The 26,751-nt window shown below is 43.7% G+C and overlaps 1 long non-coding RNA gene across 2 annotated transcripts; it reads right to left on the bottom strand.

Annotated features, from left to right (window-relative positions):
* Positions 1 to 18,838: 18,838 nt before the first annotated feature.
* On the bottom strand, positions 18,839 to 26,547 carry LOC138453549 (uncharacterized). 2 transcript variants are annotated; one of them, XR_011260466.1, is made up of 4 exons: positions 26,462 to 26,547; positions 26,143 to 26,311; positions 25,822 to 25,960; positions 18,839 to 25,029 (listed from the first exon to the last, which is right to left on the bottom strand). It is a non-coding gene; the product is annotated as an uncharacterized lncRNA (long non-coding RNA). The 2 variants fall into 2 exon arrangements; XR_011260468.1 differs by lacking the exon at positions 26,143 to 26,311 and having other exon boundaries at positions 26,462 to 26,543.
* Between the last annotated feature and the right edge of the window lie 204 nt (positions 26,548 to 26,751).

Here is a 26,751-nt window from a genome sequence, read left to right as displayed (position 1 = left end):
TCACATGGTATGGTAGTTTCGCTTTGATGTACCACACTAATAGTTGAAACTCCCCCCATAGAGGCCAATATATGTTGATTGATTGACACCTCCTGACTGGTAAAGCCATGTTCATTGCAATAAATTGAAGGATACTGGAGCAATCCCGAAACCCAGTCAATGGCGGGATTATGAAGGGTTAACCAGGCAAGACCAAGTATGATTTCGTACTGTGGCTTAGCTATGACATCGAAGACGATTTCTTCCGAATGATTATTCGATAATGTCATCTGAACAGGTACCGTCTCCTGGGTTACCATACCAGAAGTCAAAATAGATCCGTCCTTGGTATTAACCGTTTCAGGTTTGTTCTTGTTTACAAGGGGTATGGAACAATTCTTGGCATATGTGATGTCTATGTAATTGTTGGTGGCTCCGGAATCAACCATGGCCTTGGAAACCAATTCTCGGTCATCACAACGTAACGTCACCTCAACAGCTATGGGTGCGTGATTAGGAACGGTACTGGAGTCCGATGAAACACTCGGCACAGGGACTCCTGCTACTGTCGAGTTTTGGCGTTTCCCGAATGCTTGACTGGTTTCTTAGGACATGTCGCTAATAAATGCTCGGATGAACCGCAATACATACATAAATGGTTCTTTCTTCGGTTCTCTCTTTCTGCATTGGACAACCGGCCTCTCACGGCGCCAATCTGCATTGGTTCAGGGTCGTTCGAGGGGACTGCCGGTGCCTCTGAACGAACCGAGGCTTGTAAGAAGGGTTTTTTCTCTCCTTTCCGAGCATTTCTTCGGGCATCGATTTGTAGAACCAAATCGAGCAACTCTGTGAATCCCGTAGGAACCACCGGAACCGTAGATAAGGCATCTTTCAGTTCTTCTGAAAGACCCTTGTAGAAAATAGCCGTTTTCTTGCCTTCAGGCCATTGAGTTTCGGCTGTTAGTTGATTGAATCGGGCAATGTAAGGCAAAAGAGGTTGACTGCCTTGTTGTAGATTAAGTAACTCCAGATCCATGGCTTGAGTAGCATAACGCATGTCAAAGACTTTACTCATAGCAGCCAAGAGATCGTCACAGTCGTATAACAAAGGGCTATTTGTTTCCAACAAAGGGTTAGCCCAAGCAGCAGCTGTACCCCCTAAATGGGAAAGCACGAATGCTGCTTTTGTGGTTAGGTCAGGAAATGAAAACGGAGTCGGCACTGATTAACGAAGGTTCTATAGGTTTTGGGATCACCTGTGAACCGTTCCGGGTGGGGCAAGGGAAACTGAGTGGGCATAACCACATTAATAGTTTCCTGTGGGGGTGTCATAGTCCCAGATCCAGACGCAGTGGCCATTGGAACCTGTGCTCCCTGAGGACTAGCGTGCATGGCGTCTTGCATAACGTCCATACGGTGCCGTAACATGTCCTGTGCCGTAACCATTTCATTTCTCAAATCGCTGATCAACTGAGTCAAAACAGCTAAAGGATCCGTACCCTCCATGGCTTCTGATTCTGTGATAAAGTACCAAAGTATTGACTGAAAAGGATACGGTACTCAAAAGGATACAGATGGTAGGGTCTTCCGGATCCCTGTTCACACGATTTGATAGTTGTGAAGTCAAGTTTAGACCATCCAAATGATACAACTCTCTGACTGATAAAACAGGCAGAGAGATGGATCACTGGAAAGGGCGTGGGTAAGGTATAGGAAGTCAGCCTAGAACAAAATAAAGTATCATAAGAAACTGCCCCAAATTGACTCTCTATGATAGAACAGTATTTGACATTAATGCACACACTGATGTCTAGGGCAGAAGAATCCAGCAGAAGTCTTTTGAGGAAAATCCAGAAGTAGAACAAACGACAAGGAAGGGAAGATTAGTAAGGGAGACTTATCCCGAACGGAACGAGGCTCACGCTAGATACCGGGTTGATGCACCACAGGATAGCGTCCAAAGTACTGTTCAGTGTCACCTTCCAACAGTCCTTGAAAAACTTCCTTCCCACGTAGAGAAAAGTATAGAAATGAATAAATCCCCCTGTTAATGTCACAGGTGCAGGAGTTGGAAATAGCGCCCTTTTATGGTATAAACAAAGTACACGCGGTTCTGAACAGCCACGAAGAAAATAGTGTGCGCGTGTGGAATTACACGCGAATAGGATTCACGCATTCTTGGAACCGCGCTTGAAGACAACGTGCGCGTGTGGATTTACACGCGAACAGGATTCACACAGTCCAGGCCAGCCGCGCTTGAAGACAACGTGTGCATGTGGAATTACACGTGAACAGGATTCACGCAGTCCAGGCCAGCCGCGCTTGAAGATAGCGTGCGCTTGTGGATTTGCACGCGAACAGGATTCACGCAGCCCAGGCCGGCGGCGCTTGAGGACAACGTGTGCGTGTGGATTTACACGCGAACAGGATTCGCTTGAAGACAACGTGTGCGTGTGGATTTACACGCGAACAGGATTCACGCAGTCCAGGCCATCCGCGCTTGAAGATAGCGTGCGCTTGTGGATTTGCACGCGAACAGGATTCACGCAGCCCAGGCCAGCAGCGCTTGAAGACAACGTGTGCGTGTGGATTTACACGCGAACAGGATTCACGCAGTCCAGGCCAGCCGCGCTTGAAGATAGCGTGCGCTTGTGGATTTGCACGCGAACAGGATTCACGCAGCCCAGGCCAGCCGCGTTTGAAGACAACGTGCGCGTGTGGATTTACACGCGAACAGGATTCACGCAGTCCAGGCCAGCTGCGCTTGAAGATAGCGTGCGCTTGTGGATTTGCACGCGAACAGGATTCACGCAGCCCAGGACAGCCGCGTTGGAAGACAACGTGCGCGTGTGGAAGTGCACGCGAACAAACAGCTCCAGGAATCAGCGTGTGGCGGAAAACACGCTATAGAAGGACCAAGAAGCAGCTGAGGAAAACTGCAAGGACGCAGATCGGAGGTTCAGCTACACAACGCCAAATGATTCGATCAGAAGCAGCGAGTGAAGTTTCCACGCTGCTTATATACGTAATGCCGTAGTTCACGTGACGAAGCAGAATACACGTGAAGTTAGCGACGTGAAAAGTGCAGACATCATTTTCCCGGCAACGTATCGAACAACCGCCATTTGGAATAGAACGGTCTAGCTGTTCTATGAGCGTAAGAGGTAGAACCACGTCCAGCATGCATGACAGCAACCCCATACATGTTTCGGCCTTGTTGGGCCTCCTCAGTGAGGTGCAGCTTGGTTCCCTATGGCGCAGCGAGCAAGGGACCCACGTCTGGGCATACCCTCTCTCACATAGTGAGACAAACTGTGACCACAAAAGTGATGGTTGGAAGGTTTTGAATGAATATGAACCACTGGCATTGCTCTGGGCAATCTTCCACACCACCGTTTTTTAGCCCATCTGCGCCATTGCAAAAGGGGTTCAGCCATATGCAAATCAGTCAGGTACTGCCACCAATGGTAGCAGCCCAGCCCGAACTGCTAGGCCAGGTCCCCTATGCACGGAAACACAGGCAACCCCATGCATGTTTCGGCCTTGTTTGGTCTCCTCAGTGAGGTGCAGCTTGGTTCCCTATGGCGCAGCGAGCAAGGGACCCACGTCTGGGCATACCCTCTCTCACATAGTGAGACAAACTGTGACCACAAAAGTGATGGTTGGAAGGTTTTGAATGAATATGAACCACTGGCATTGCTCTGGGCAACCTTCCACACCACCGTTTTTTAGCCTGTCTGCGCCATTGCAAAAGGGGTTCAGCCATATGCAAATCAGTCAGGCACTGCCACCAATGGTAGCAGCCCAGCCCGAATTGCTAGGCCAGGTCCCCTCTGCACGGAAACACAGGCAACCCCATACATGTTTCGGCCTTGTTGGGCCTCCTCAGTGAGGTGCAGCTTGGTTCCCTATGGCGCAGCGAGCAAGGGACCCACGTCTGGGCATACCGTCTCTCACATAGTGAGACAAACTGTGACCACAAAAGTGATGGGTGGAAGGTTTTGAATGAATCTGAACCACTGGCTTTGCTCTGGGCAACCTTCCACACCACTGTTTTTTAGCCCGTCTGCGCCATTGCAAAAGGGGTTCAGCGATATGCAAATCAGTCAGGTACTGCCACCAATGTTAGCAGCCCAGCCCGAACTGCTAGGTCAGGTCCCCTATGCATGGAAACACAGGCAACCGCATACATGTTTCGGCCTTGTTGGGCCTCCTCAGTGAGGTGCAGCTTGGTTCCCTATGGCGCAGCGAGCAAGGGACCCACATCTGGGCATACCCTCTCTCACATAGGGAGACAAACTGTGACCACAAAAGTGATGGTTAGAAGGTTTTGAATGAATATGAACCACTGGCATTGCTCTGGGCAATCTTCCACACCACCGTTTTTTAGCCCATCTGCGCCATTGCAAAAGGGGTTCAGCCATATGCAAATCAGTCAGGTACTGCCACCAATGGTAGCAGCCCAGCCCGAACTGCTAGGCCAGGTCCCCTATGCACGGAAACACAGGCAACCCCATACATGTTTCGGCCTTGTTGGGTCTCCTCAGTGAGGTGCAGCTTGGTTCCCTATGGCGCAGCGAGCACGGGACCCACGTCTGGGCATACCCTCTCTCACATAGTGAGACAAACTGTGACCACAAAAGTGATGGTTGGAAGGTTTTGAATGAATATGAACCACTGGCATTGCTCTGGGCAACCTTCCACACCACCGTTTTTTAGCCTGTCTGCGCCATTGCAAAAGGGGTTCAGCCATATGCAAATCAGTCAGGTACTGCCACCAATGGTAGCAGCCCAGCCCGAATTGCTAGGCCAGGTCCCCTCTGCACGGAAACACAGGCAACCCCATACATGTTTCGGCCTTGTTGGTCCTCCTCAGTGAGGTGCAGCTTGGTTCCCTATGGCGCAGCGAGCAAGGGACCCACGTCTGGGCATACCGTCTCTCACATAGTGAGACAAACTGTGACCACAAAAGTGATGGGTGGAAGGTTTTGAATGAATCTGAACCACTGGCTTTGCTCTGGGCAACCTTCCACACCACTGTTTTTTAGCCCGTCTGCGCCATTGCAAAAGGGGTTCAGCCATATGCAAATCAGTCAGGTACTGCCACCAATGTTAGCAGCCCAGCCCGAACTGCTAGGTCAGCTCCCCTATGCACGGAAACACAGGCAACCGCATACATGTTTCGGCCTTGTTGGGCCTCCTCAGTGAGGTGCAGCTTGGTTCCCTATGGCGCAGCGAGCAAGGGACCCACGTCTGGGTATACCCTCTCTCACATAGTGAGACAAATTGTGACCACAAAAGTGATGGGTGGAAGGTTTTGAATGAATCTGAAACACTGGCATTGCTTTGGGCAATCTTCCACACCACCGTTTCTTAGCCCGTCTGCGTCATTGCAAAAGGGTTTCAGCCATATGCAAATCAGTCAGGTACTGCCAACAATGGTAGCAGCCCAGCCCGAACTGCTAGGCCAGGTCCCCTCTGCACGGAAACACAGGCAACCCCATACATGTTTCGGCCTTGTTGGGCCTCCTCAGTGAGGTGCAGCTTGGTTCCCTATGGCGCAGCAAGCAAGGGACCCACGTCTGGGCATACCCTCTCTCACATAGTGAGACAAACTGTGACCACAAAAGTGATGGTTGGAAGGTTTTGAATGAATATGAACCACTGGCATTGCTCTGGGCAACCTTCCACACCACCGTTTTTTAGCCCGTCTGTGCCATTGCAAAAGGGGTCAGCCATATGCAAATCAGTCAGGTACTGCCACCAATGGTAGCAGCCCAGCCCGAACTGCTAGGCCAGGTCCCCTATGCATGGAAACACAGGCAACCCCATACATGTTTCGGCCTTGTTGGGTCTCCTCAGTGAGGTGCAGGTTGGTTCCCTATGGCACAGCGAGCAAGGGACCCACGTCTGGGCATACCCTCTCTCACATAGTGAGACAAATTGTGACCACAAAAGTGATGGGTGGAAGGTTTTGAATGAATCTGAATCACTGGCATTGCTCTGGGCAACCTTCCACACCACCGTTTTTTAGCCCGTCTGTGCCATTGCAAAAGGGGTTCAGCCATATGCAAATCAGTCAGGTACTGCCACCAATGGTAGCAGGCCAGGTCCCCGCTGCATGGAAACACAGGCAACCCCATATATGTTTCGGCCTTGTTGGGCCTCCTCAGTGACATGATATGACAACTTGACATGAGTGTTGACGTGGTTTGTGCACTTTATATTAAGGATATCAATGAGGCTGCAGTGTACTTTTCACACACAGTTTGACAATCGAAGAGGCACCTTCTTGGGGTGCTGTCATGGGCAAGCTGAATTGGCCCGATTGTGTAATTGAAGGCCATTAATTAATTCATCTTTTATAATGTGCTAAGTACCTGAGACCAGTCTATAAGCACGGGACGGGATTCAAACCTTTGATGCTCTGTGTTGTCTTGCCTCCAAGACAAACATGTTGTCCTGGGATATCCTCTCGGTCATCAGGGATGTGGCTTTACTGTGTGTGTTCCACAGGTATTGTTATTCATGTGAAGTGGGTTTCTAATACCTGGTTGCCTGTGTCCTCCCTGTTCATGTGCCCTCTTTCCTGCTACAGGAATTGCTGGTGCCTTTGGATGAGGGGAGATGTCCTCCTGCACCTCTACTGCCATGCCATAACGTTTGGCAATGTTATGCAGTATACAACATGCCATAAGGATTTTGCATACTACAGGTGGTGCATATAGCAATACACCAAATGAGAAGTCAAGGGAGCGCAAGCATTACTTATGCACTCCATATGTGCACTCCACCATGCCTCTAGTGGCTGTCGGTGCTACGATGTAGTGTGCCTCACATGAGGGTGAATGGATTCCTGATGGTTGTCGACAGAAATGGTCACAGCGGGTAGGCAATGTTCCCTGCGAAGGAGTAAATAGTTATTAATTGCATGTATTGCAATTTCTTGTGTTTCTGTGTGTCATATTACAGCTTTTGTGTATGTGTCTAGTTGATACTCACCCACTAGCCAGGTGCTTCCAAAGGTTCCTGATGCCAGAGCCTGGTATATGGGGGACTGGCAGAAGATGTAGCTATCATGCGTGAATTCTGAGTAGTTGGCATTGACATGCATGATGTGTCCCTTAGCATCACAGTTCACCCGCACATTGTTGAAATGCCAATGTTTCTTGTTGCGATATATGTGCTCTGCATCTCAAGGTGGTTGCAGCGCAACATGGATGCAGTGAATGGTTCCCAGAACCCAGGGAAATGTGTGCAAATGTATAGAATTCCTGGCACACTCTCTACCTTGCCTGTAGTGTGTGTGGCATGTGAATGTACCTATGTGAACATGCTAGGATGCAGCGCAAGGCCTGGCGGAGGCACCTTGATTGTTTTTCATGTGATATAGCACCCACAATGGCTCTGGTATGCTGGAATGTTCATGTGACCAGGAGGTGTAAGGCTCATAGCACTTTGACCAGAGGTGTCACAGCCTGTGAGCACATGTTGGGTGATACAAGGGCACTCTCCCACTCCATGTCAAGGTTTAGGCTGACATGGGAAGGAAGCGGTATCTTCCGCGCGCCTCCTCACGTGGCATCCCAAATAATGCTGTTTGTGGATGGAATATTCTGTCCTCCTCCTCCTTCCATGTAGTAATATCAGCATTAGTAATGCAGGATCTGGCATTGTGGCAAATTTATGTTCATTGGTCGTCGCATTATACTTTTATGAGTGAGTTTTCACTGCGCTTTATGCTTTGCGACGTGTAAAGGGTGGCAGTAAGATCACAGCATGATTGCTCTCCTGTGGAGTCAAAACGATTGCGCGTTAGCTTCTGTGAACAGGGTTTACTTAGTGCTTGATGGGGCGTGTTTGTCTTTTGCACAGTGCCTCCATCCCCATGCACATGATCTTCCCTTTCCTCATTTAAAGAATATTTTGCATGTTCCACCCTGTTTTTATTCTTTGCGCTGGCCCTTCCTGCGTCTCCTGCACAAAGCGCATGCGTAGCACGCTAAGTAGGAAGGGCCAGCGCAAAGTCCAATCTGTGAACTGGAAATTGTTTTTTAATACATTGGAAAGTGTACTTTTATTGCACTAACCATTTTTAAATGAGGATCTTTGTCTTCCGTTCCTCATTTGTTATTGGAGAGTCATCCTGCTATTTCTGTTTTTGTTGGAAATAAAATAATATTTTGTTAAGAAACACAGTCTTGTTGAGCTAAAAAAAACAAATGTAAATGGTCACAGAACCCAAAACACCACTCCTGTGGTCAATAAACAAGTTTCCACAATGATCATTGTTAATGCAACATTTTTATACATATCGCAATGTGATATGTATATTTAAAGGAATATCACAGGAAAGCTCAATTTTTACAAAAGAAATTCAACAAATTATACGAATAGTGTTCACCCAAGATTGATACCTTGGATTGTGATTCAAAACAAAAGTACATACACTGACACCATAGAAGGAACACATGAGTAATACATAATAGACAAAACAAAACTGTACACAGTGCTTTGATGCACAATAGTAAAACAGTGTAGGGATTAGACTCGGATACATAAAATCATATAGTCAACAAGACAGTGTTTCGTCCTTAAAGGGCTGGATTTGTAGCCATTCTTGTGTGGGCCTTCATCAGTATTGAATGTTGGGAGTTTCCTGTGGGACAGAGAAGTTTACCAGGAGTGTGTCCGTGGTTCCAGGCAAAGGATGTATGATTATTTTATAAGTCACAAATAATGCGTGATTGAATGGTACATGTCTCCACATGGAGATCAAAATGTAGATAAAAATGCAAGTCTTACCGAGTCCGGTTGGAACCATGGAAGGCAGTTGCAGACCATCTAGTCTTAGTCAGTGGTCCAGGCTGGGACAGTAAATGGTCCTTTTTGCAGGTCCAATCTGTAGGAGAGACCGAGGGTTTTAATATTGTATGGGGGACACTGTTTGTTACTAACATAGTATGGCAATAAGAGGTATTGCAGTGTCTTACCTTGTTCTTGCAATCAAACCAGGTAAGTCAGTATGGATTGGCGCATAGCTACTGGTGCGTCCCGGAGATCACACCTGTAATAAGAAATAAATAAGCACAAGCAAAGAGAACTCTGTTAAGATGGTGAGCGAGTCTCAGTGTGTGTTTAAAAGTGTCATAATGGATCCTATTCCCAAAAGGCGGTCCACTGGGACTGTGGCCATGGGTGAATAAATGTGACGGAATTACGTAGAGAAAGGACAGAAATGTCTAACCTTACGTCCAAAAGGGACCCACGTCCAGAAACTAGTAGGGCCTCCGGCAAAGCTATCCAGTAGTCATGACCACCACCGTATTTATAGCGGTAGCCATTTTGGGGCTGACGACGTGGCAGACTTCAAAAGGCCGCAGCAGGACAGCTACTAGCGCCATCGGGTGTTAGAATACAAATCAAATAATTTGTGTGCCTCAATGGAGTGATCCTAGAAGTCCATTCAAAACTCTCTGTTGATACGGGTTGCCATGGTAACCATGCGCAACTCGAGTCAGTGGATCCCATCCGGTAACCTAATGGTGATCGGGTATTCTAAATGTGTCCATATTTGTTGGTATATCTCAGCGAGTTAATTCTGAAACTCTAGTTACGACATAACAGGTTGTCATGGCAGCCACGTGTGACTAGACAGCCTGACCGGTACGCGTGGGTGTGTTTAGCTGTTGGAGTGCCGGAAGCCTATGATTGGTAATTTAGATAAAATGTGGCTGAATAATTGAATAACTCTAAAATGGGAGAAATCTCTTCATGAAATATCTGATTGCTACAGTCGCTCAGATGGGGTATCTGTCATAAAGTCTCACGTGATGACAGGGACAGAATATCAGAATATCCAGGTGTACAGTGTATAGTGTGTCTGGCCAGGAGTGATAACACAAGCTGTTGACATGAACCACTGTAACCATATACATGTATCACCTCTATAGTGCATAATAGCACAATCATGTTGGCATGATTCTACAAAAGTACACACATATACGTTATACAGGTAATCGAGGCCCACTCAGTTGGCACAAGAATTTTCTAAGCATGCATAATGTCCCACAATTTACATGACATTTGTACGAAATGTCCATAAAATATCCAGATGATACAGGTAGAAAATAAATCGGACTGTCAGTCTCTATGGGGTCACCCCTAATTATGGCTATCAGGTTGTGAACATGCTAAACCATGTACTTGGTGGTTCCTAACAGACGTAGAGAGATGCCTCTGCAGTATGTCACGGTCCCTACCCCTGAAGGTCCATCAGAGGAAGGTTTTCCATTCAACTGACACGTTGAGTCCCTCTTTTACTGTACTAAGTTTGTGCACCCATTTCTATTCGAATTGGGTTAGTGCTTTATCAGTGTCTCCACCTCTTCTTGTTGGGGCCATATTTTGAAGTACAAACCACTTTAAATCCATGTTGGTGTGCTATTGACGGTTGTAGTGGTCTACCAGAGGATTGTCTGGTATTTTGTTTTTGATGCAAGACCGATGTTCCAATATCCTCATTTTTATGGCCCTGATGGTTTTGCCGACATATAGCAAACACAGAGACACTCTATAATGTAATTCATTTGCTTGCTATTACATTATGTATGGTCTTTCAAGACCCAGGTGATGTTTGCATGTTGGAAATTTTTTTTTGCCTCAGTAAAATTACAAGCTAGACAATGTCCACACTTGAAATGTCCTTGAACTGGTGGGAGGTTCCATAATGTGTTGGTTTTCCTGCCTACTCGTGCTGTCCATGACAAGGCACATACCATTAGTCATAGTCACTGTAAAAAGACTTTGGTAAGCTCAAGTAAAAATACATCTCTTAATGTTGTGTATTAACACTGTTGCGTGACTGCAAACACTAGTTTGCACACATGTTTGGAATAACTGGTCATGCAGAGTCTATTCAATAACTGCATTTTTGCATACAAATGAAAAATAAAATGAACATCCAAAAGCATTAGCTTTGTGAATGTTTGTTTGATATTGTGGTTAAATAAAATAATAATGAGTCCTTGCACTTCATATATATCATTTGTCCCACCCTGCTGCATAATAGCCCAGGTGATTAAAGTCTCTCTGCTATGAGATGTCTCTGATAAGAGCTTTAGCAATCAGGCACCTGTCGCTTCTTCCTATGCCAGCCTCAGGTGCTTTCCTCTGTAGGAGACTAATATATTGCACAAACCTGGAAACAGAGGGACGTCTGAGGGCTAGTAGACCATTTTTTGTAGTTTACCTTGACCAAATCGCAGTACCAGCAACCATGCATCCATGTTGATTCAATATTTAATCCTTGCTTTCAATCTTCCAGTCAGAACTATATTTTATTTTCATTTTTTTTAAAGCGCGGACCTACCTTGAGTGCAACAGAGCACAGCACCATTTAATGGGCCTCCTTCCGACCCAGCAGGTATCCTGGCGGTAACCCCGCCAGGATACCAGAAAATGTCATTGCCACTGTATCGCGAGAGTCAGAGTGACAGTGTTAATCCCCATTCATGGAGCCCTATGGGACTTCATGAGGTTATTTATCGTCATTACCGGGACTGGCAATACCAGTGCCAGTAATACTGGATTTTATTTTCCAGTATGGCGCCTGCTTTACTTCTAGCTTTTAGCTGAAGGTAACTCAGGTGCCCCACCGACAAACCCTGAGTCGGCCAGTCTGGTAAAGTGTCGGTATCCATGAATACCAGCACTTTTTTTTACCAGACCTGCAGACTTAGAGTGAGGCCCAAAATCCTTTGAAGGGAGGATCAGACAGCTGCAGCATCACTTCATATTGCAGCTCTGCGAGATCTGTTTACATGCCGAATTATTTGCGATTCAAGTGCTAATATTGTTGCAACTCTCTGCCATAAGCCCGGGCAATGGCATTATAGGTCCTTTCAAAAACAACTGTTGGGATTCAAATAGGAATGCCGTCAGTGTTCTTGATTCCTGACTGCCAACTTTCACCAGTTTCATTTGCACACTTCCACGTTTTGCTTGGGGCGCGGTTTCATTTGTAACCCACATAGACCGTAAGATTACAAAAAAAAAGTCTTTTATAGGACACCATCGGGAGCTTAAACTGATGTTATATACTCACGTAACAGACTCATATCAAACAAGTGGTCTAGTATCACAGAATTTGGCCGGGGGTTAAACCAGGGTTGAAACTCGAGTGTCTCTTCGTGGTAAACCACATAACCACTGGTCCACAGAACCTGCCCACAGAGTAGGCAGAACAGTGGCTTAACCAGTTCCCCGTTCGTTGGCTCGTGAGGAAGGTCCAGCCAACATTGTGTATGTGGAAACACTGCGTTTATTCTTTGGGAACATGTGTGACTTCCTGAACCCCCTGGGAGAGGGTGCGATGTGCTATGAAAGAGGGCGCCATTTCCTCATCAGCACATGTTAGCTTGCGCACTTCTGCTTTTCACAGTGTTTGCTCAGCCACACCGGATCTATCACTCTGAGGAAAACAGGCCAAAAAGCAAACAAAAAAAGGATATGTTCAGAGAGGGGATTTTCAAATATGTCACTCAGCCTGAGAACATTGTAAATTTCATGCAGGGGAACACCAACGTTAGCACGTATTTGATGTGGGGTCCACTGCATGCAAGTTTAAATGTACAAGGAAAAAGCAAACGTGAGGCAAATTAGCTTTGACACTCCGTTTTTTGTGTCTTATGGAAATCTAAACGCCACCTTAAAATATGCACACTCAAAATAAATACTCTTCCTAAATACCAAGTACTATAATGCTTTTTCACGGCCCATAGATTTATAATGAATTTCTATGGGATCCGCCTGCTCTCGACCAGGTGCAAAACCAAATCCCATGCAGGCATACAAGGAAGCTCACTCATGAAAGAGAGGAAGAGTATTTACGCTTTAAATAACCTGTTCTATGAAATTCTGTCCACTCAGCAGGGTCCACAACCACGTTTTAGCTCACTGACCAGTCACAGAGGAGAAATATTAATTTGCATATCAATCTGATTCCACCCACAAGGGCAGTCCATCACCAAAATTCTAGCCAATTCCCCTCTGAATAAGAGTACCAACAGCAATGCCAGACACGTTTCGGCATTTTTGGGCCTCATCAGTGGGGTGAAGCTGTGCCTCTCGAAACACATTGAGCAAGGGGTCCACATCTGAATTACGTTGGGTAACTTAGGGTTAAGCCCTCAAACCCCTAATATTTATGCAAATGTCTGGAAACACCCACAGCAATAAACAACACAGCCAAATACACTGTTCTATGGAAAAGTTGTCACTCAGGACCGTCTACAAAAAATCAGTGATGTCATCATTAATGTCATCAATGTGTCATCTTTGATGTCATGGGTGATAGTCAGCAGTGCATGAGGGGGACCTAGTTATGGTGGGGTAGCTTACCATAAATGGTACATTTCTTTGGTTTTTAGATTTACGTTGCAACTATAATGTCTGTTTAAAAACGTTTTTTCACTGTATTTCATAGATTTTCGAAGAGAAACTCGGCCACAACGTCCCTTCACCAAAAATTCTTCACTGAATTCCACAGGGTTTTATTAAAGCAACTTAAACATAATGTTCATTTTACAGCATTTTTTGACTGAATTTCACAGGTTTGTATTACAGCAACCTAACCATAACATCTCCTTGACAAACGTTTTCCCTGAATATATAAAAAACAAGTTACTTTGACAACAATGTGATCACTTCTCTGCACTCACAATATATTTAATAATCACTATCCATCTGACAACCTTATTCTCCCCCTAATAATATGTATGGAATCCCAGAGTTGTGCACGTTCACGGACATCCCTTAGGGCAAGTGACATCAATAGTACTCATGGACACAAGGGGATAAAGTATCACATTGTAAACTATCCTACCTAACATATTATGCTGTGTTTTTTTCACAGAAAAAGAAACATTGATTTCTCCTGCATTACCATGTACAACAAACTTAACCTGTACCCCCAATGGTACAGCAATCATGCACTTCAATTGTATTGTGTCACCATGTTACACATACTGTACACTGCCCACACACTATGTATAATTACTGTACACATATTAATATAATGGTTGTTTCCAAAGGCAGGATTCAATTTCTGTAAACATATTATTACAATGAGTGAAATCTAGATGATATGGGTACATTTGCATAGGTGAAAAATAGGGTTGGTGGTCCATTTCGATGTCTGCAGATGTCATTTGAATTGGGTAGTTCAGGGCAAGTTGTGGTGTGGTGGTTGGGGCCAGTGGCCAGATTACGGGCCATGCACCCAAGAATCTAGGCACTGGCCACAACCACCACTGCATAATATGGCCATGCATCCAATATTCTGGCCACTGGCCCCAACCACCACACCACAACTTGCCCTGAACTACCCAGACATCAAAATGGACCACCAACCCTATTTTCCACCTATGCAAATGTACCCATATCATTTAGATTCCACTCCCCTACCCTGACCAAGCCCTCTTGTAGTCCCCAAATAACCCCAAATGTGTTTCTCAAGCTGCCCGCCCAAGACTTATTATTACAATGGTTGTGACCAGTGGCCAGATTCTTTGGTGCATGGCTGTATTATGCTGTGGTGGGTGTGGCCAGTGCCTATAATCTTGGATGCATAGCCGTAGGCCGTAGATCCAACCACCACAGTGTAATACAGCCATGCACCCAAGACTGTGGCCACTGGATTTTCGGCAAATTTGCAGCAGGAGCAGGGGCTTGGGTCAGAATGTGTGCTTTTGTGTGTTTGGTGGAAATCCAGCCAGTTCTTTTTTTGTAAATCACTGAAATGTATGCCCCAAAAAATTAGTGCAACAGTTGTGGTTAGGTTGGTAGTGATACCATACTTTGTGAATGGTCTGGTTAGGGTTGGTGGAGGTTGTGGTATGTTTGTGCATTTTGGTTATAGCGACCTGTTTTAGTGAATGGGTGCAATGCAGAGGTTCTGTATGTGATTGGTGGATGCGTGTGAAGGTCACCTCTTTACAGCCACATCTTTCTGTGCTAAGTGATTGCAGGTACAGTGTAGAAGGGGAATGAATTGCACATGAAATAGGTTGGGTGGGAGCACGGGTGGCTGTGTTATGTGGATGGAATGCAGTAGTTGGGCACATGGTGGCATGCATGAGTTAAGGAAGCTGCGTTGGATTTGTGGAAGGATTACAATATTGGCTGCATTGACGAAGGCCGTAGACCGTAGGTCATGCAGTGAAGAGCGTAGGCCTTTACCATATGTACCGCAGTAAAGTAAGTGTAGGTGTACATCTGCCTTGCATAGTGCAGCGTGTTCACATGTTTTGCAGTAGGCTACTGTTGCAAACTGAATGTGGCTACTTAGGCCGTGGCATTATAGTTTGGGAATGAAAATGGGGATGGCCATAGTATGTGAATGAAAGTGCACAGGGGCGTAGGAGTGTTTTCTTTCTACATTATGGTAAGTGGTGCAAATTGTTGCTCTATAGGGCCATGGCAGTGTGCAGGTTGGGTAGTAGTGCTGGTGGTACTGCTGTGTATGTGGATAGGCAACGTAGGTGAAATGGTGAAATGGATGATGCTATTACATAGCAGTAACAGTCTTGAATGCCTATACTGTTGGCTGCATGGCTGAAGGCCGAACACACAGTAGTAAGGCATTTTTGATTCTGCAGCTGGCAGAGGGTTGTGACCTGTAAGGAATGGGTGTGGAGCACATTTCAGGCGCAATAGAGTAGGACAAGTGAGCTGCATGACTGCTTGTGTGGTTTTGCTAGCGAGGACACTGTTACAACATGGTAACATTTTTGATGTGTACTTGGAGATGGTGCTGTGAAAAGTGATGCAGTGTGTCCACTGGGTGCTGGGTTTGCATACTGTCACCATGGAGTTGCGGTGCCTGTGTTGAAGGTGTAGCCTATTGGGTGTATGTCCGAAGGTGGTAGGTTGTAGGCCATGGATTGAAGAGCGTAGGACTTGGGGAAACCCACGCCACTAATGTAATGTTGACTGTGCATCTGGTGGACGGTGATGACCTACAAAGAATGGTTGTGCAGTACGTTGCAGAAGACATAGAGCAGTACATATGAGCTGGCAGGTATGTAGGTTTGGTTCTGCAGGTGAGATAGATGGAAGACTATGGTAAAGTTTTGGATGTGTGATTGGAGATGGTGCAATGAAAACTCACACAGTGTGCCCACTTGGTGCAGTGTGTGCATACTGACAGTATGGCACACGGTATGGTAGAAGTGCCTCTTATAGGTTCTTTACTATGATATAGGTTCTTTACTATGATATCTGCAGAATTGTTGAGGTAGGGCAAATGTTGTGACAATGGTGTGGTTAGGTTGCTAGTGAAACAATACTTTCTGCATGGTAGTGGGTAGGGGTGATGGAGGCTATGGTATGTTTGTGGATGGTGGTAATTGCGACCTGTTTTTGTCAATGGGTGCTTTATTGGGTTGAAGTGCCGCTATGTATGTTACGTTTGTGTACTATGTTAGCTGCGTACATGGTCGTATGTATGCATTCATAGTGTTGTTGTGGATGTGCGCAAGGCCGGAGTGTTGTGTGCATGGGAAAAGGTGTGGTCGGTGCACCGGCAGATTGGTGTGGGTGCAGAAATAGGGCATTCTGTAGGAAATGTTTCTGGTGGAGGGGATTTCGAAGCAAAGGGAACGTGTTCTCAGAGTGTTAAAGGAGACATATGGAGTTGTGTACAGAAATAATAGTGTACAATGCAGAGTTTAAGTATGTGATGGGTGCAGTGGTTTTAGAAAATGTGATAGTTGTTAATAGGCGCCAGTAAGGGACTGTTGGAGAAGTCAAGTGCAAAGCGAATCAATATTGTGTCTGCTTTACTCGGGTGTGCCCTTAGCTGTAGCTGGGAAAGCGCATGTGCCACATCATGGCTTTCTTGGAAAAATGGAGTGCAAAGGGAAGAAGTATTGTGTGTGATTTACTGGGACGTGGCCATAGCTGTAACTGGGAAAGTGCACGTGCCACATCATGGCTTTATGAGCATGGCGCCTTTACAAATGGAATTGTGGGGATTCTCCAATGAGGATTGGAGGGTGTGGTGTAACTAAAGGGGCAGTGACATATTTACAGAAATGTAGATGTTTTGAGGTTGGCGGACATGGATATACGGCGAGTGCTTATAGTCGGTGATAGCTTTGTGCACAATCTGCACAAGTATGCCGTGGAAAAAGGCTTCAATGCTGATTTTCAGTTGGAAGGAGTGCAGGCTTTTTGGGCCACAGTTTATGAGTGGGGTATCAGCTGCATTGATCTTCTTTGCAAATATGTGGCCTCTGTTGGTACTGTGGATGTGGTGGTTTTGCATTTTGGAGGACTAGATTTGGGCCAAATGTCGTGTTTATGTTTGCTTGTTTATTTAAATAGGTTGATGAGAGCTGTGATGCAGGTATTTCCTACTGCAAAGGGGATTTTCTCATTGATGACACCAAGAGTTAAATGGGAGCATGCCGGTATTAGTTGTCCACAGCTAGAGGTTGAGAGATGATGGATAAACAGAAGCATGTGTGACTTTAAGTCCAGTGTTGGGATGCTGTGCATGGACTATGACAGCATTAATAACCAGCGAGAGTTCCAGTGGTTCCAGGGAAATGGTTTTTTTTTTTGCTTCCATTGGCAATGATGTTGTGTTTGACACTGTGCACGAAGCTTTGCAGTCAATCCTGTTGAAATGTAAAAAAATGCTTTTTCTTCAGTGGAGAAAAATGTCAGGAGGAGAAGGAAACAGACAGTGAGCAAAAGACAGAAGAAGAAGAAAAAAAATGTATGAATGCACGTATATAATTAAAACATGACAAAAAGAAAAAAAATATATGTGTTTGTGGGGACTCCTCCTCGCATGATCTAGCGAGAATTAACGAGCGCGAAGAGTGCAAAGAGAACAGAGCGCCAGAACTCGGTGGGAAGATGACCAAGTCAGTCAGCCCCATCCCTCCTCCTGAGAAGGAGCTTAATAAGTGACAGGGCCCACCTGACAGAGGCCCAGCTTGCAGAGCGTAATACCGAGGCTGAGGACAGCTTCCTGGGTGCTCTTGCTGGCGAAGTGGGTCTCATTCCATGACACCTTGGATGCAGTGAAGTTAACTGCATCATTAGACAGCACAACAGTGAGTGCAGACCCCAGCCCTGCTCTGGACCATACCCAACCCCCCACATTGTTATTGTGCTGGTGTCTAAATAAACATCCATTGAAACCATACAGCGTCCTGTCATCCTTGTAGACCACCACAGTTGTTTTACACACCATCCTAAAAACACCATCCCCACCCCTTTATTCACCCCCCACCACCACCCCTAAGACCATCTCAATCCCCCTCGCCTCTATTGTATAACACGGTAATGCCACCCAACCCGCGGTACTGTGAGGATTCCACGTGGCATATCCGGTTGATTTTTAGGATGGCAGCTATAGCATTGCCACTGAGGAGGCAAAGCAATTGGGCAATGTGCTTATTGGTTGTGATGTATACATAAAGACTGTGAGAGAAGGTGTTTTTGTACACATAAATGCAGGAGGCTATGGTGAAAGTGTGCAAGGTAAGGGGCATGCATCATGTTTGTATGCATTAACTGAACGCACTTGTGTGACGTTGCTATTATACATTCCCTGCTGCTTTTGTGGGATCACTTTTCTGACATTTGAAGTACATGCAATACAATGGATGACCATATTGTGAAGTGTATAAAGTATGTGGCAAAACGAAGAAAAACATAAAGTGAGTCTAATTACCCTTCTTTACTTTGCTCCAATGTTTCAAAATGACCAACACTTATTAGTTAAACAAATATCACATTAATGTTAATATTGTTTAAACACCATGGACCTCGCACAAAGAAATCCTTATGAAGTATCAATTTAATCATCATATATTTCACATAGATAAAATGGCACACATTGCCACATATGTACTATTGCACATGTCAACAATACAATAATCCACCGTTAATAAAAACAGTTTTTAATAGAAAAAGAAAAATACACAAAATGAAGAAAAATACACAGGGGGTGTACGCAACACAAAGTGAAGATGTTATTTGAAAACACTTCGTTTTGCAAGTGAAATCCCAGAAACAAGAAAATATAGGTATTTCAGATGACTGTCGACATGTTTGGGCCGTATACTGTTTCAGACACTATATCTAGTGTCTTAACTTCTTTTCTTTGAAAAGGCCATCTTCAGGACAATATTTATTTTCGGAAAGTCAACAACGACTTACTACCCCAAGGGTTGATCACCAGGACCAATCCTATAATAAGATGTACAAGAAATACTATAAGAGACCAAATTCGATCCATTTCATAGGTTCAAGGTCTTTTTCAAACACTATGCATGTTTGTAATTCTGCAACACACACATTTAGACTATTAAACATTTAACTATATTTACACACCATGTACAAAGACAAAGGTAAGGGTCATTTTGAAAAAAGATTTTAAAACATCAGACTCAAGTAAGCACGCTGTTCATGACTCCAGCTCATACAGTTATTTAAAATTCCAGACAAATCCTAACTCAAAACAACTTGATTATCATTGAGAGGATCGCTAGGGATGCATTAATACACCTCCATTCTTCTGTTTTATGTACAAACATTTATTAGAGTTCACACATATCGCATTTTAACTTATAAACACAAAGTTTGTCATTCAATGACCTCAGAATTGTTTATTAAACAAAAGGAAACAAGGACAGGTAGGGAGGGAAGACAAGCAAGGGAAATAGGGAAAGGGGAGAGAAACATGGGAAATAGGGAAAGGGAAAGGAAAGCAGGGAGAAGGAAAGGGGGATGTCTAGCCTGACACACCCCTGTTACTTCTACTCTCACATGATTGTTGAGGCACAGCTCCAAAAGGGGAATCAAGGGCAGTGAAAGGTTACTATTGAGACCCTGAAAAGGATGGAAAAGGCCACCATGGGTTCTTTCCACCCTACTATTATGGCTGGCGGTGGGGGCCTACTAGTTGTTATATTAAGGCGACCCTTCTTGTGTGACCTGGCCCCTTCACAAGGCCATCAAGTACTCGTTAGAAACTACTTACTGTTTCAAGTGAAATAAACGCAAGATTCTAACCGAATTAAATGCATTTTGCAGAACTTCGAACGCGGCTGGCTTCTAACATATCTACACCCACTTGTTTAGTAGGTATGGAAGAATCGGACATACATCTCTGCAGTGCCCTATGCGGAAGCAAAAGAGAGGAAGTGTATCAGTTGGTGTCTATATACACATAAAGCAGTGGTGGAGTCACTTTTGTTATTTTTAGAGAGTTATACAGAGGAAATTTGTGCAATTCTAAGCAAAGAGATGGACTACAATGCAGTCTCTAAGCGTCGGAAAGCGGGCATAGTGCTTACCCAATTAGCATCAGCACTGTTCACGCTTTTACAATTTCCAGGGATGTACATCGTGGAAAAACCACGGGTAATTGCGAAGATGTTGTGTTTAAATAGAATAACACACGTCTCACGTTAGGGGCGTTTAAACGCCAAATTCTTCACACAATCTCTAGCAAATAGAGAGAAGCTATAAACAAACGGAAAACACCAGTGTTAATGCTTTAAGGAAAACGAGATGGACAGATTCTACATCAGGCTATCGCATATTGCTGGGCGATTTAAATGAAAAAATGAAAAACGAATTCCAAAAGGGTCATGGAGCAAAAAAACGCTTACCATTAAATGCGTGATAGTTTCTCCCGACTAGCCGTGATCGTCTGTTAACTCGAAACAGACTCTGTCTGGCTCGATTTTTAACTGGTTTACTAAGTCACGTGATTATTTCAGATCACGTGAAACCAGTCGACATTTTCATGGAAGGAATCGTTGCTAGCAAATTTACCGTATATGTCTTTGTAGCAGGGACTCAAAGGGACTAATAACACTGCCCATGCTGTTTTTCAAAGTAAAACATAACACATCAATGCTACATATTGTCAGCTTTGAGATCGTTCGTGATTGGTACCAAACTTCATTTGAGGGAGGAAGTGAAGACCCCGCCTCCAAACTAGAAAAAAGTTTTTGGGGAATTGCGAAGGCATTTAATGAAAGGGAAACCGAATGTGTTGATTTTAACACTCGAAAAAACATTACTTTAGGGATCAGGCCACTACTTAAAAATTCATAAGGATATATGTGTGGTCCTAAACCACACAAATTGCAGATTCTAAATTGTAAAACGTAGCTCAGCCTATATTAATGTAAGGAAAAAACATGGATACCTCCGCTTGGATGATACATGTGTGTAACAGGGAGAACCCGTTGGGAGGTAAAAGGATAGGTGGTTAGAGAAGGATATTCCACACAACCGATGAATTCAAACCTTGTTGTGCTGTTTTTAAAGAGTAAATCCATCGTTGTTCACATAACGCTAGTTTAGCCTCTCTAGTGCCACCTCTAGGGGTATTGGGAATTTTTTCAATGACGAACCAGAACAGATCAGTATATTTGTGTTTTTTCAGTTCAAAATGGGCAACTAAAGGTTTATTGGCCAATTTATTTTTGAGACAAGATCTGTGTTCAAAGATGCGTTGTCTCACTGGTCTAGTTGTTTTGCCGATATACAGTAAGGAGCACGGGCATTTAATCCAGTAGATCACCCAATCTGTGGCACAAGTGGTAAAAGTGCGTAACTGCCACATTTTCCCGATAAGGTCGATAGAAGAAAGATTTTCTGTCAATACACATACGGAACAATGTCCGCATTTGTGGTGACCTTTTACTTGTGGCAGGTTCCAGAGTGTTGATTGTGGTGTTATGTCCTGTTTTATTGGGTAGGAGTGAACTAAAAGGTCCCTATAATTCTTTTGTCTTTTAAAGGCAAATCTCAGGACAGTGGGATTGAAGTCAGTGGTTTTCAAAAAATGACAATTCTTCTTAGGTCATTACTTATCGGGCTGTATGTCGTCACACAGGTGATTTTGTCATCTTTTATGGTCTTCTCTGGGAAAAGGCACCTGTCTCGATTAGTATGTTGAGCTCGCTTAAAAGCTCGATTAACTATCCTATTCGGATAACGATGAGATTTTAGGCGAATTTTCAGATCTTTGCCTTCAGTTATGAAATCGCTCATTGATGAACAATTCCTCCTAATCCTTAGAAATTGTCCTACTGGAAGGTTGTCCAGGAGGCTAAGCGGATGGAAACTATTGTATTTCAACAAAGTGTTTTTGTTGGTTGGTTTCCGAAAGAGAGTGGTCGACAAATGTCCCGACGGGGCCTTTTTAATCAAGATGTCTAAAAAAGGAATTTGCCATAAACCCAGAGCCATGGTGAATTTAATGCACGTATTTTGCTCATTCAGCCATTTGAGGAAAAGATTTAGAGTGATTGTGTCACCCTTCCATATCATAAAAACATCGTCAATATATCGGACCCATTTGGTCACGTTATTTTTGAAAGGATTGTTTTCATGAAAAATAGAGGCTGCCCCAAAAAAATCCATGAAAAAATTGGCTAAATCAGGGGCGAAAGTCACGCCCATACTTGTACCATGTATCTGTTGGTAGAATGAGCCAGCAACAGAAAAAACTTCTCCATTAACGCCAGGCGTATACATTCTAAGATGAAATTAGTTGGTACTGCTTCCTGAGTTGTTGTGCAATAATTCAAGTAGACTTCCATGACTTTGAGACACTCCGTTTGCGGAATACTGGTATATAAAGCTGTAACATCTAGGGTTACAAGTAAATCAGCCTGATCAATCACCAGGTCTGTAACGTGATTGATCATACTCGTAGTGTCTTTGATGAATGATTTCATGGTCCGAACAAAAGGGCGCAGGAACCAATCAGTATAGATGGAGAGGGGTTCCAGGATAGAATTTAGGGCCGACACAATCGGTCTACCTGGTGGTTTTAACCTATTCTTATGCATTTTAGGTAACAAATAAAATGCTGGGATCGATGGATTCTTATTTATCAAAAAGCTCTGTTCATCTATAGAGATCCAAAATTATTTCAGAGCATGATCCATAATGCTTTTGATCTCGTCTCTGATCCTAGGTGTAGGGTCCCAGTCTAGTTTTTTGTAAAAGATGGGGTTATTCAATTGGGCTGATGCTTCTGTTTCATACAGTAATGTGTCCCATAAAACTATTCCACCCCCTTTATCAGCTGGTTTGATCAAGAAGGACGAATTGTTTGAAGAGATTTTAGGGCCTCTCATTGGCCACGGGACATATTATCCCTCAAATAGTTTTGAGTGCGCAGTAGAACTTGCGTATCTTCTATGACTTTATTTTCAAAAGCCAGAACTGCCGGGGAAACCATTGAATTATTGGGAAAGAAAGTCAAAGGTGGTTTCAAACCAGTGATACTTGGTTCTTTAATCGATGGTGGTCTATTGTTAAAGACGAATTTGAAACGTATCAAACGGAAAAACCTCTGTAATTCAATTTGTGTCTCAAAGTCCCGGGCTCTAGTTGTAGGGACAAAGCTAAGCCCGTTTTTCAGTATATCGCTTTCCAAGGTGGTTAGTACATGAGATAAAAGGTTAAATACAGGGATCACCAAGTCGGAGGTGGACCCCGCCAATTGCGGGTCTGCATTCTTGGTGGTCCCTGCTGCCAGTTGTGTCTGCGTTTGCCCCTCCCACAGAAAAAATGTGGTTGGCCGGTGGCATTGGACGATGTAGATGGAATTGTAGTGTCAGAGTCACTCCCTGAACTTGAATTTGAAGTGTTTGAGAAACTGACATATTTATTTTTTTGGGGACCACCAAATTGTCCTCTGTTATTAGCCATCTTATTTTGATCAGTGTACTAGGATTCTACTAGATAAGGGTAAGTTATAATTTCTTTATAGTTCGTTGCATCTTTTTTGTATTTTCATAACTTGTTGTCCAGAGTGAGTTTTTTAAATTTTTGAGTCGCCTCATCGATTTTCTCGAGTTTTTCTTTAATGTTTTGAATCAACTCATTTCCTTTGATTTTAATTTCTGGAGTGACAATTTCTTCTTTTTGCTTATCTGCTTCTTCCACAGATGTATCAATAATGAGGATTAAGAGATCTCTGGAACATTTATTACCTACTGCACTAAGTTGGCCCTTAAACTTAGAATTATCAATAAAAACGCAGGATACGTTTTTAATTTGTAAGCCTTCTGGGATGATGCCTGCTTTCAAATAAGCTAGCATCATCTGACCGTGTGACTCAGTCCTGATCAATTTCTTCTTTTTTGAGTCAAGATGTCTAAATCATGAAGTTCAGTCAAGAGAACATCTCCTTGTGGATCAGTTGATACAATCGAGTGAAGGCCTATCAACCTCTGAAAGTATTCATCGGAAAAAGCCAATGTATTCACGTTTTCCATTTTATGTGATTATATATAGGTGCACTTATTCAAAAGATCTTGCACACTACAGTTCATTAACACATATCAACCTGCCAGCCAAAGGGCTGTCCTCAAAAGTGTTTACCAAAACCAGGTAAAGTTCCCAAATGTTTTCTCACGGGGGATTAGGACTCAAAGGGAACTGTATCAAAACGAAGAAAAACATAAAGTGAGTCTAATTACCCCTCTTTACTTTGCTCCAATGTTTCAAAATGACCAACACTTATTAAACAAATATCATATTAATGTTAATATTGTTTAAACACCATGGACCCCACACAAACAAATCCTTACGAACTATCAATTTAATCATCATATATTTCACATAGATATAAAGGCACACATTGCCACATATGCACTATTGCACATGTCAACAATACAATAATCCACCGTTAATAAAAACAGTTTTTAATAGAAAAAGAAAAATACACAAAATGAAGAAAAATACACAGGGGGTGTATGCAACACAAAGTGAAGATGTTATTTGAAAACACTTTGTTTTGCAAGTGAAATCCCACAAACAAGAAAACATAGGTATTTCAGATGACTGTCGACATGTTTCGGCTGTATACTGTTTCAGACACTATCTCTAGTGTCTTAACTTCTTTTCTTTGAAAAGGCCATCTTCAGGACAATATTTCTTTTTGGAAAGTCAACAACGACTTAGCACCCCAAGGGTTGATCACCAGGACCAATCCTACAATAAAATGTACAAGAAATACTATAAGAGACCAAATTCGATACACTTCATAGGTTCAAGGTCTTTTTCAAACACTATGCATGCTTGTAATTCTGCAACACACACATTTAGACTATTAAACATTTAACTATATTTACACACCATGTACAAAGACAAAGGTAAGGGTATTTTGAAAAAAGATTTTAAAACATCAAACTCAAGTAAGAACGCTGTTCATTACTCCAGCTCGAACAGTTATTTAAAATTCCAGACAAATCCTAACTCAAAACAACTTGCTTATCATTGAGAGGACCGCTAGGGATGCATTAATACACCTCCATTCTTCTATTTTATGTACAAAAATTTATTAGAGTTCACACATATCGCATTTTAACTTATAAACACAAAGTTTGTCATTCAATGACCTCAGAATTGTTTATTAAACAAAAGGAAACAAGGACAGGTAGGGAGGGAAGACAAGCAAGGGAAATAGGGAAAGGGGAGACAAACATGGGAAATAGGGTAAGGGAAAGGAAAGCAGGGGGGGGAAGAGGGGATGTCTAGCCTGACACACCCCTGTTACTTCTACTCTCACATGACTGTTGAGGCACAGCTCCAAAAGGGGAATCAAGGGCAGTGAAAGGTTACTATTGAGACCCTGAAAAGGATGGAAAAGGCCACCATGGGTTCTTTCCCCCCTAACATTATGGCTGACGGTGGGGGCCTACTAGTTGTTATATTAAGGCGACCCTTCTTGTGTGACCTGGCCTCTTCACAAGTCCATCAAGTTCATCGTTAGAAACTACTTACTGTTTCAAGTGAAATAAACGCAAGATTCCAACCGAATTCAATGCATTTTGCAGAACTTCGAACGTGGCTGGCTTCTAACATATCTACACCCACTTGTTTAGTAGGTATGGAAGAATCGGACATACATCTCTGCAGTGCCCTATGCGGAAGGAAAAGAGAGGAAGTGTATCAGTTGGTGTCTATATACACATAAAGCAGTGGTGGAGTCACTTTTGTTATTTTTAGAGAGTTATACAGAGGAAATTCGTGCGATTCACGCCTAAGCAAACAGATGGACTACAATGAAGTCTCTAAGCGTCGGAATGCGGGCATAGTGCTTACCCAATTACCATCAGCACTGTTCACGCTTTTACAATTTCCAGGGATGTACGTCCCAGAAAAACCATGGGTAATTGGGAAGATGTTGTGTGTAAATAGAATAACACACGTCTCACGTTAGGGGCGTTTAAATGCCAGTTTCTTCACACAATCTCTAGCAAATAGAGAGAAGCTATAAACAAACAGAAAACACCAGTGTTAATGCTTTAAGGAAAACGAGATGGACAGATTCTACATCAGGCTATCGCATATTGCTGGGCGATTTAAATGAAAAAAATGAAATACGAATTCCAAAAGGGTCATGGAGCAAAAAAGCACTTACCATTAAATGCGTGATAGTTTCTCCCGACTAGCCGCAATCGTCTCTTAACTCGAAACAGACTCTGTCTGGCTCGATTTTTAACTGGTTACTAAGTCACGTGATTATTTCAGATCACGTGAAACCAGTCGACATTTTCATGGAAGGAATCATTGCTAGCGAATTTACCGTATATGTCTTTGTAGCAGGGGCTCAAAAGGACTAATAACACTGCCCATCATGTTTTTCAAAGTAAAACAAAACACATCAAAGCTAAATATTTTCAGCTTTGAGATTGTTCGTGATTGGTGCCA

The sequence above is a fragment of the Ambystoma mexicanum genome, chromosome 1p (genome assembly GCF_040938575.1).
Source record: "Ambystoma mexicanum isolate Mex_15411 chromosome 1p, UKY_AmexF1_1, whole genome shotgun sequence".
In the NCBI taxonomy this organism is placed as follows: domain Eukaryota; kingdom Metazoa; phylum Chordata; class Amphibia; order Caudata; family Ambystomatidae; genus Ambystoma; species Ambystoma mexicanum.
The sequence above is the reverse complement of the archived record's forward strand: the minus strand, read 5'-3'. Positions and strand labels throughout refer to the sequence as shown.